We start from the raw sequence: 10,942 nt of genomic DNA, 5'->3' as shown, positions 1-10,942 counted from the left end.
CTGCGTAATCCACCATCACCGATGAGTCGGTGATTCCCAGTGACCGAATCGCCAGCTCAATGGAGAAAGCCCACTCCTTGAACTGCGAGGGCTTGCCATCGAAGATCGGCGGCTCCTTAGCGTGCCAAAGGCTTCCCGGACGAATGAGCGGGCGGCACAGGGAGCGGTTGTTGTCGGTTGCTCAGACGGGTGCTGACTTGGCAACTGGCTTCACGGACCTCGCTGGCCAACCTGAATAGCAACACAGAAAGAACAAGGATCGCCACGACAATGGCGAGCTCCAAGAACACCATGTTAACCATCCTCTGCTACCAGTGTAACCGTTTGAAGGTATTCTTGGAAAAGACAATGCTTGCTCAAGGCAACACAACTGATATAGGGCACGAAGTGCCCTAAGGTGATAACGCGCGTGCTGACAGGATAGGGAAAGGTGCAAGATACAGAGCTAGAGGGCAGATAAGGTTAGCGCTAACAGGGAACTGTTACACATACTAATAATCAGGGGAAGAGCTATCAGTTCCCGTCTCCTCCCATCCCTCGTCTCACGTTCCTGTTGTGTATTCCGTTGCCTCGTTACTTCCGTACTGAAATAGGTCATGGTGTAATTAGCAGTTTTTCTTCTGGGTCTCGTTGATATTAAGGTAGGTATCGCTCAGGTGCTGAACAGTCCTACCAACATACCGGCTAGCACAACTCCGGCATTCAAAGTTGTAGATCACATGACTTAAATGATGGGTCGGTAGGACGTCCTTCAACACCGTGAACAAACGCATCGTTGTGTAGACGGGTATGAAGTGTACCGCTTTAGTAGGTTTAGTTTGATGATCGCACGAACTTCACGACTCACATTGTCAGACTTCTTGCCCTTCCATGGAACGCACAAAAAGACAGGACAACGAGCAGGCCCTAGCAATTCATGTTTCGGCGTGGGGGCTGTAGACAACAGTTTTGCCAACATGTCGCCTGGGTATCCGTTTTTGGTGAAAACTGAACGGAGAAATTCGAGCTCCCCACTGAGTTTAAAAGGTGAACAGATCCGTTTGGCGCCATCCGCGAGATTCTTTACTAAGTTGACTTGATAATTAGATGAACAGTACGTGTCATAGGAAATGTATTGTCAGGTGAATGTCGGTTTACGATACACCGATGTTACGCTACCAAATTCGGTTTTCTCAACAAGTACGTCGAGGAAGGATAACTTGCTGGACTGCTCGTGCTCACATGTGAAGAGGAGGGAAGGGTGAAGGCTGTTGAGAGCACCAAGAAAGACTTCGCTGTCTTCTATGGAATCAAAGTATGTGAAAGAGTCATCAACGAAACGGAAATAAAGACTCGGCCATAGAGACGCATCAATCTTGCACTCACAGTAACCGACAAAGACATTATCTAACACGGGACCCAATGGACAGCCCATGGCTACTCCATCTATCTGCTTATACATCACGTCATTGAGTGTGAGTGTGAGAGCGAGAATGATTGTGTGATTAAGAGTGGGTGCGAGCGTGTGTTTTCTAGTAGGAAGTCATCAGTGTAGAAGCATCTTGTATCTCGTCCTGATTGCTGCAAGGTTTATTCTGATTCTTCTTTTTCTGTTTTGTGCCGTGCTCGTCATGGTTATAAGTTGCAGTTGAGTGTGTTAGAAGCTGTTTGTCAACGTATTCATAAGCCTAATCTGTGTGTCCAGAAGGACAGCATTATTCGTTTGATATTGTTTTAGTAGCAGCTTGTTCTGTCTGTTTGGCCCTGGTTGGCCATAGTGTCATATCTTGTGTCACAGTATACTAGTAGTCCTTAGAAGTTCGTTAAGAGAGCATGTCTGAGAAAACCAGAACATATGTGCAAGTCGATCTCTCAGATTTCGCTCAAATTTTGCAGGTAGGTTTGCTTTGGGGTGTAGATCGACATTCCAAAGCCCGCGCAAAATCTTTTGAAGGGAACCATGAAATTGGCATACCCCTCAATATTGGCCCAATATTGGCACGATTTATGGGTCTACAAACGAGCCACGGCACAGTGTACAAGAACAAGCTACGAACAAAACTCCATCAAGCCAACATTACCTCACCTTAGAAGAGTTCTTGGGGCAGCACTACTTAGCCACGCCAGCATCCCAGAAGACGAGGGCAATCATCCCTTGACGCCACAAATGATCGTCTTGAAAATAACCAAATTACAAGCGCTGATAAAACAGCGAGCTACGTCCTCAATTAGCAAACACTATACACCGGCAGATAGTAGAACACCTCTTCTAGCACTGAGGACATGTCCCCCATCATCCTTTTGGGGTTTTCTTGAAATAAACAATTTTGAATTTTTCCACTCGACCATTCTGAAATACGTCCAAACTCATACCTGCGCAAGAAAGCTCGCCCCTCCGCGACGTCTAGTCAGCAATTTCTACTCCAACACCACTCCCAACGCTGCAGAACAAAGTGTATTGTTGACTTTGACAAGGAAAAGCAGCGGTGATCACTTGTCACTCCAAACGACAAGCTTCTCCTTGCGCCACCATCATTTTTCGTTGCAACAGTTGATGCAAAAGTGACTGAATTTTGCGTGTAGTTTTTGGATTTTACTGCAAGAGGAATGATGAAATCACGTGCCTCGTGACACAAGAATGCCAGGTCTCGTAGATCACGGTTCAGCAGTTCAGTCCGTGCGCCAAATTCAAAAAAGTCGTCTAGAAGTTGCACTTTTATTTGCAACCGCGGGAAATTTGAGAGGTCTGGAGAAGAAAATTCTCAATGGGACTCAAAATTGACAAACAAGACGACGACCAGCGCTCGAGCATAGTACCTTTTCGCCATTCCTTCGTGCATGATACCCATTCTAATTGATAAACACTACCCTCATGTTTCGTTTCATGCGCAACGGACGAAGCGAAGTGTCTTTTTTCGTCCACGAAAGAAAGGTAAGGAAATTGTCGTCTTCGCGACACCCTTCGGATTATTTAGTGGGGCATTGTGGGCCAAGGGTATTTTTTCTTTTTCTTTACAACTGTCCCCTGGTACTGAGACGGCGCTGATATCCTAGAAGTTCTGTTGGTGCAAAATGCCAGGTTACTGACTTATGGCGAGGTTTGTCCACCCAAAAATATGGGAGATTTCTTCGATAACATACACACATAATACAGTGAATGGTATTGCAGTGGGCATCCAAAACGGTTGAACCAAACAAATATGGTATGATACCTAGAGGCTAGGCACACAAAAAACACTCAGGAATTGGACGCAAGTCCCGGGGCCTTGGTACGTCATTACACCCGGACATTGAATATTTGCCGGCGCACGGCTTTTGCTTCACCACTTCATACAAGTTTACGCACTCACTCAATTCGAAAGACTGGAACGAGACCAAACCGAATGTGACAACTAAGAGCGTGTGGTGCATTCGTTGGAACAACGTTCGGGCATTGCGAGAAGGATATCAGCAGGGTCCAACAATGGCAGCAACAGCACCAGGTGATGATGGAGTACCAAGGAGCTTGTATCATGCACATTACAGTGAGCAACAAGAGAAACCGTACTGTGGTACGTGAGATCAGAGCCTGGGCAGGATGATCGACACTGTACACTGTGCTACAGCGCCTCAATTGTGCGAGAGAAAACAAACAGACCAGCAAGCACAGATCATGAACTGGTATACAACATTGACAAAGCACAAACCGCACAGCAAAGTTACACGGCATAGCCGAGGGTTTTGTTGCCAATGAATTGCTTGAGAAGGGAGCAGTATTCCTTGTAACATTGCATGGAGTATACGAGAACGCAGAGTCAGAACCAGGCGTAACAAGGCAAGACGGCTACTGTACAGGGGACAGGCTTGACGATCACTTGCATACTCGCAATTTTGGTACCAGGGAATTAGGCATCACGTCATACCGAAGTGGCTTCGACACGCTACATTGCATTCATAGCTGTACGGTGAACCTGTTACATGAGCTTCTGTGAAACAGACAGCATGCCAATGACCTGCAAGCACCAACAAACGCAGCCTGTAAAACAAACGCTACATAACTGCCCAACATAAACTTGTACATGCTGATGAGAAGCAAGAATGTGCTTGATGTTGGAAGTTATGCTCGCATATTCAAAAACATGCATGGAAAAACATCAATGACATTGTTCACGAATACAACAGATACGTCATACAGGGAGAGTAAGTAATCCTTCCTCCGTTTTGTATACGCGCACGCGCGCGCGCGTGGTAGATAGATCCGTTCGGCATGACTTTCGATCGAGGTTGCGTTTACCGTAGGGATAGGTGAACTCGAAGCCAACACCTCTCACTTTCGCTCTACTGCCCCTTTGGGGCCGATGCGATCCTTGTGCCAAGTTGTGGTAGTGGCTCAACAGAACAGGACAGGTGTGTGTGTGTGTGTGTGTGTGTGCGCGTGTACGCATGTGTTTGTGTGTGTGTGTGTGTGTGTGTGTGTGTGTGCGCGCGTGTGTGTATGTGTAAGTGTGGTTTCTGAACTTTTCTCACAATCGTATAAGTTTCATTTTTTCGTGAAAACCCAGCTACACTGTGACCGGTATAATCGCATGTCGTTTATCTGGCGGTCAGTCACATGGCATGTCGGGTATCCAACAGCATCGCACTGACAGCTTATAGACCTTATATTTAGTATTAATTTTATAGTCCTACTTCAAGTAAATGTAGACAGTCAGCATCATGAAAGTTGCCATTACGTAGAGTTAAATACAAGCCAGTCTCTAGAGATGAGTACGACTGTCTCAGGGTAATACTAGTGATAAATACAGGTACTTCGAAGTACTGTCTTTTTGATCTGTTAACACAAGATGGCTTTGTAGCTTCAGTCGTCCAGAATATTCATTTTATTCCGCGGGTGCCGCATAATTGACACACAACTGTACTTGTGCAAGTCTCCAAACGCTACGTAATTGGCTGACATTTAATTGTCCATGGTTATGAGAAGCATGGCTCCTAATTTTTAAATCATGAAAGGATTATATGCGCAGGTACATCCACACAATGTGCACTATCCTGAAGTCGTGCGCAAATATTCAAAATCATTCACCGAACACAGAGAGGCGCACATACCGTAAAGTACCGCGAGAGCGCCCCACCTTGATTTTGCCACGACAGATTTCACAGCCAGGGAAAGGAAAATCGTATGGCAGAGTGCAACGAAGTTCGTACGGTGTGAGCAGCTTAGTGTACTAAGGTCACACTAAGCAGGTTTTTGTGTGGAGCTCGTGTCCACTCGAAGGTACGGATTGTCTGCAGAACGTGCAATAATATGTGTACAAAGTTCGTGTCGTATAACCTACAGACAGGAGACCACCTCCACAATACGACCACGAAAGGACGAGATGGTGGGGCGCTCTGGCGGTACGTTACGGTACATGTAAATACGAAGGAACCACATGCGCAGCAAGGAGATTAGTCATTACTTTACTTATGAGTTGATGGATAGAAGTTTCCTTTCAGCTGACCATTACCACTCATGAAAGAAATAGTGAGTGCTGTTGTTCTGATTCACAGGTATATATTCGGCCCTTAGCGCAATGTGTTTTCGAAGCTAGGCACACGATTTGCATGAGGAAATCATGCAAAGATGTGGCATAAGGCCCTACAAACATGACCTAGGTAAAGGGATGCCATTATTTGCATTTGCAGTACTTTGGCATTGGATAATTTGTGGATGATTGTGTTGATCAATTTCACATAATTTCACGACAGGTCATAGTTTATTTAGTGGGGTGTTGTGGGCCAAGGATCTACGACCATCTCTTTTGCATTTCGAACAAGTAGACACTTTCAACAATTCATACAGAAAATGCCTTCAGTGCAAAACATACCGTTCGGACACACCAGGCAGTCCTTTCCAGCCTTGATTTTCAAGTGCAGACGTATCCACGATGACCTTCGAGTGAACTGCGGCTTGGAACACTTTGAATACGAACCACACACTCAAACTAACTAGACCACCGCATAGCTAGTGTATTCACGGAGCCAAAGAAGTCTCCTTCTGCCCCCACAGGGTCTTGGTTAGTTGTCTAGAAGGGACGAGAGCCATACCTAAATTCAATAAATTCTCCAATTCCAAAAGCCTCAAATGAAGGCGTCTTGGTGACTTCGTTTCCCGCGGTTGCAAATAAAATCAGCCCTTGAGTACCCCTTGGCGCACGGACTGAGTTGTTCCGAGTCCCCTTGATCAAGCGCTCCTGCACTTACATGGATCACCCGTTGATCTGGATCGGATCAAGTGCATCTTGACGTCCAGCTCAAGTCAAGAGCACGCATGTCGTGTTGCAGGCCTTCCAGCTGGGACTTTCCCTCAACATGCAGCACAGAGACTATGACGAGTAGGGTCAAATCACGTTGTTCATGACGTAAGAAATCTGCCATGTGGGCGCGCCACATACTTCATGCAACCAGTGTTGGCCGCGCGCTGGTCAACTCCAAGCGACCTTGATGGCATGGACCACGCTCATTCCTTGCTGTTGCAGATTTACGTGGATCATCAGCATGTACACCAGCCGTAGTTCCTGTTGAACCATGTTCGGGATGAGCGAGGTTAGTGTGAACAAATGCATCCCTGTTCTTACTGCAAGAGGAAATATCTCAAAGAATTCTTGCCAATGCAATACTGCTAACATTATAACGATAGTTTCTGCATGTTCTGAGCAGAGCATGCAAGAAATATAATGCATCTTACCTCCTCCCTCATGCAGTCATGGTCCGTTTCGAATAGCGCCTCATCAGCTCAGGAACAATCGTGATCGTGTGCATTGTGTCGAGCACCAGAAAGCATTATTCTACGTCACGATCCACGTGATTTCTTCATTCCTCTTGCAGTAAAATCCAAAAACTACACGCAAAAATTCAGTCACTTTTGCATCAACTGTTGCAACGAAAAATGTTGGTGGCGCAAGGAGAAGCTTGTCGTTTGGAGTGACAAGTGATCACCGCTGCTTTTCCTTGTCAGAGTCAACAATACACTTTGTTCTGCAGCGTTGGGAGTGGTGTTGGAGTAGAAATTGCTGACTAGACGTCGCGGAGGGGCGAGCTTTCCTGCGCAGGTATGAGTTTGGACGTATTTCAGAATGGTCGAGTGGAAAAATTCAAAATTGTTTATTTCAAGAAAACCCCAAAAGGATGATGGGGGACATGTCCTCAGTGCTAGAAGAGGTGTTCTACTATCTGCCGGTGTATAGTGTTTGCTAATTGAGGACGTAGCTCGCTGTTTTATCAGCGCTTGTAATTTGGCTATTTTCAAGGCGATCATTTGTGGCGTCAAGGGATGATTGCCCTCGTCTTCTGGGATGCTGGCGTGGCTAAGTAGTGCTGCCCCAAGAACTCTTCTAAGGTGAAGTAATGATGGCTTGATGGAGTTTTGTTCATAGCTTGTTCTTGCACGCTGTGCCGTGGCTCGTTTGTTGACCCATAAATCGTGCCAATATTGGGCCAATATTGAAGGGTATACCAATTTCATGGTTCCCTTCAAAAGATTTTGTGCGGGCTTTGGAATGTCGATCTACACCCCAAAGCAAACCTACCTGCAAAATTTGAGCGAAATCTGAGAGATCGACTTGCACATATGTTCTGGTTTTCTCAGACATGCTCTCTTAAGTGCTTTCGCAGTTTTTCCTGTTATTACCTTAGTGCTAGGATTATCATTTTCATAATTGTTGTTTCTTCTCACTCCATTTCTCTTTATTAGTATCTTTCTGGATTGTTTTTCATTAGTACAACGTAGCTTCCTGAGGAGCGTTGTGCGAAAACTAGTTCGAAGTACGATTTTTTGTTCATCATTTCTTCCATATCGCATTTTTTCTTTCTTCCATGTTCTTCACTGACTTCGTATCCACTCGTTTTTTGAATACAATAAAAGCCTTTGTGAAATGTCGGTTCAGCTCGTTCTGCTGATCGCAATTCTAAAATAATAATAAGAAGAAGAAGAAGTAAAATGGCAATAAATAAGATAAATTGTGCACTCATAACAACAGCAAAATGAAGAAAGTCAAGTTCCATAACGTTTTCTTGTGACTGCCATCAGTGGAACGCCGTCACATAAAAAATGTAATAACTAAAACACACACTTATATACATGTAGCTAATATGGTTTCAGGTAGAAATACAGCAGCTAACAAGTAAAAAAAGCGAAGTTTGCACCTTTGCAATGTGTGAATATAGTGTATGTGAGAAAGGCAGTGGCAGATGAATGTGTCACTGTGTGAATGAATGTAATGGTGCGTGTGTATTACTTGAAGAGTGTGAGTGATACAACGAGGCCCGAGGGTTCCTATCGCAACATGACTTTCTTCGGTTTTCCATACTTATATCAGAGAATGCTGATAGGCTGCACACCCGGCTAGTTACCAAGTATGATCAGAACATCAAGTGGCTTCGAAAGAAGCGCTTTGGTGCCATAACAATTGATACCAACACGATAATTAACCTGGCGAACATTCCACTTACCACTGTCCAACAAGAGCTACTATCTAGAGGCATAGAGTTCGGCATACCACCAACATCGAACATGAAGGAGCAAGTACTTTGCGATGTTGAATTATTTTATCGCAAACTGCGTGATTTTGCACCAGTTTCTGAATCAAAAAATGGTGTGCGCAGCCACACTCCATGCTGCGGCGGAAGAACATGCCGAGCAGGCCGCAGAACGACGGACATTTTCTCTCTCCCGCGAATACATGAAAGCTCGTGCAGAGCTAAAAAAGAACAATAGTATCATCATCCCCCGACCGGATAAAGGTCGTGCAACCGTTATTATGACACGAGTTGGCTACAATACTAAAATGGCTACAATACTAGAGGACGGGTCGAAATTTGAGAAACTCGGTCCGGTCTCAACACATGATAGAACATTGGTTAGGGAGAAAGAATTAGTGACATATCTTTAAAAGAACCTCCGACATGCGAAAGACATATCAGAATCGGAGTTTTTTCAAATGAAGCCAATCGGTTCGGTGCGCCCTAGGATGTACGGCTTGCCGAAGATACACAAACCATCCTGCCCGCTCCGACCCATACTCTCCATGATAGGCTCGCCCCAGTACGCCATATCAAAGTGGCTGTGCGGCATGATACAGCCGGTAGTAGACTACTATTGTAAGCATAATGTAATGGACACTTTCCAGCTTGTGGAAATCCTTCGTGAAAATCCGATTCCACCCACAGCCAATATGTGTTCTTTCGACGTTGTAAGCCTGTTTACAAACGTTCCACTAGACGAGCCGATCGATATATGTGCGCAGACACTCTACCATAATGATGATGACGTCGATGTCCCTTGGTTACCTGAGTCAGCGTTTCGACGTTTGATGTTGATGGTTACGAGTGGTGTCGAGTTTTCGTTCGGTGACGTGATGTACAAGCCAACGGACGGGGTGGCAATGGGGTCGCCGCTGGGTCCGGCACTAGCCAACGTCTTCGTTGGATATTGCGAGTCGAGAATGGATAAAGTAAAGTGGCCTCAGTTGTACGTTCGATTTGTGGACGACTCATTTACTTAGTTCGAATCAAGACGTGACAGTGAAGCCTTTCTAACTGAATTGAATGATGTCCATCCTGCGCTGCGCTTCACTTGTGAACACGAAGAATCCAAAAAATTGTCGTTTTTGGATGTCTTAGTCGAAAGGACGTGTGATGGTGTTATCACATCGGTTTATCGTAAGCCTACGTTTACAGGACAATATATAATGTATGACTCATATTGATCGGCCCAGTACAAGATCAATTTAGTCCGGAACTTGGTGGATAGGGCAAGACGCATTTGCTCTGACAGTAAATTACAACCTGAACTCGATTTCCTGCGCTCAGTTTTCCTGAAAAATGGATATCCATCATCACTCTCAGCAAAACTGCTCACGAGCAAAGAGCCGCGGAAGGAACAAAAAATCGGGCCAACACCGTGTCGGGTGTTCTTATGCCTGCCTTGGAAAGGCTCTGAATCAACAAAAGTCAGTCGTGCAGTGAAATCGATCTTGCAAAAGACATACTAGGCAGTGAATGTAGTTACTGTCTTTACAACGGTGCGTTCGTTCACAGTGTTGAAGGACGTCCTGCCAACCCACCATTTGAGCCACCTCATTTATCAATTTGAATGCAGACAATGTGGTAGCCGGTATGTTGGCAGGACGCTTCAACACTTGTCCGAACGCATCAAGCAGCACGTCCCATTATCATTGTTGTCCCAGGCTGCCAGATTAAGCAGGCCGAAGCGTGGGAGGCCACGGAAACATCCGCTGCCTATTTCTACACCTAGCACGGCTCACAATTCGGAAACAGAAACACCGACTACTTCCATGGAGAACGAGCAGACTAATCTGGTTCCCCCCTCGGAAACCGGACCACGGCAAGGGAGGCCGCCGGACGGTCGCTCCTCGACAAACCATGTTGCTACAACGGTAAGAGCGGAAGGGGAACAACTTGAAAACAGAGCAGAACCGAGGAGAAGCAAGAGACTAGCAGAGGCACGACTGAGGCAAGTGGAGAACACAAGGCAAGGAGACGCAGGAGGAAGCACAGGCACGGCACATAACGAATCAAGGAGAGGGAAGCGGTGTCGCGAGGAGATGGAGACTGATGACGACGGATACGAGTACGACGGGATGGACGGCGGCATTAGAATGGAGGTGGAGGATGAGAGTAGTGATGAGGAGGAGTTTGATGTTGACAAGAGGAAGTCCGCAGTGTACAAGCATTTGGTGTCCAGTCCAGAATGTCGTAAGGTGTTTGACGACTCCTGGTTTAGTATTATTCGTTGCGCACGTTTCTTCAAGCAATTGCAGGTGTTGGAAGCTGTGTATATTCGTACTCCTGACCCTGTGCTATGTAAACAGAAAGAAAACGTTGTATCACTCACACTCTTCAAGTAATACACACGCACCATTACATTCATTCACACAGTATCACATTTATCTGCCACTGCCTTTCTCACATACACTATATTCAC

Source organism: Sycon ciliatum, chromosome 10 (genome assembly GCF_964019385.1).
Source record: "Sycon ciliatum chromosome 10, ocSycCili1.1, whole genome shotgun sequence".
Classification (NCBI taxonomy): Eukaryota; Metazoa; Porifera; class Calcarea; order Leucosolenida; family Sycettidae; genus Sycon; species Sycon ciliatum.
The sequence above is the reverse complement of the archived record's forward strand: the minus strand, read 5'-3'. Positions refer to the sequence as shown.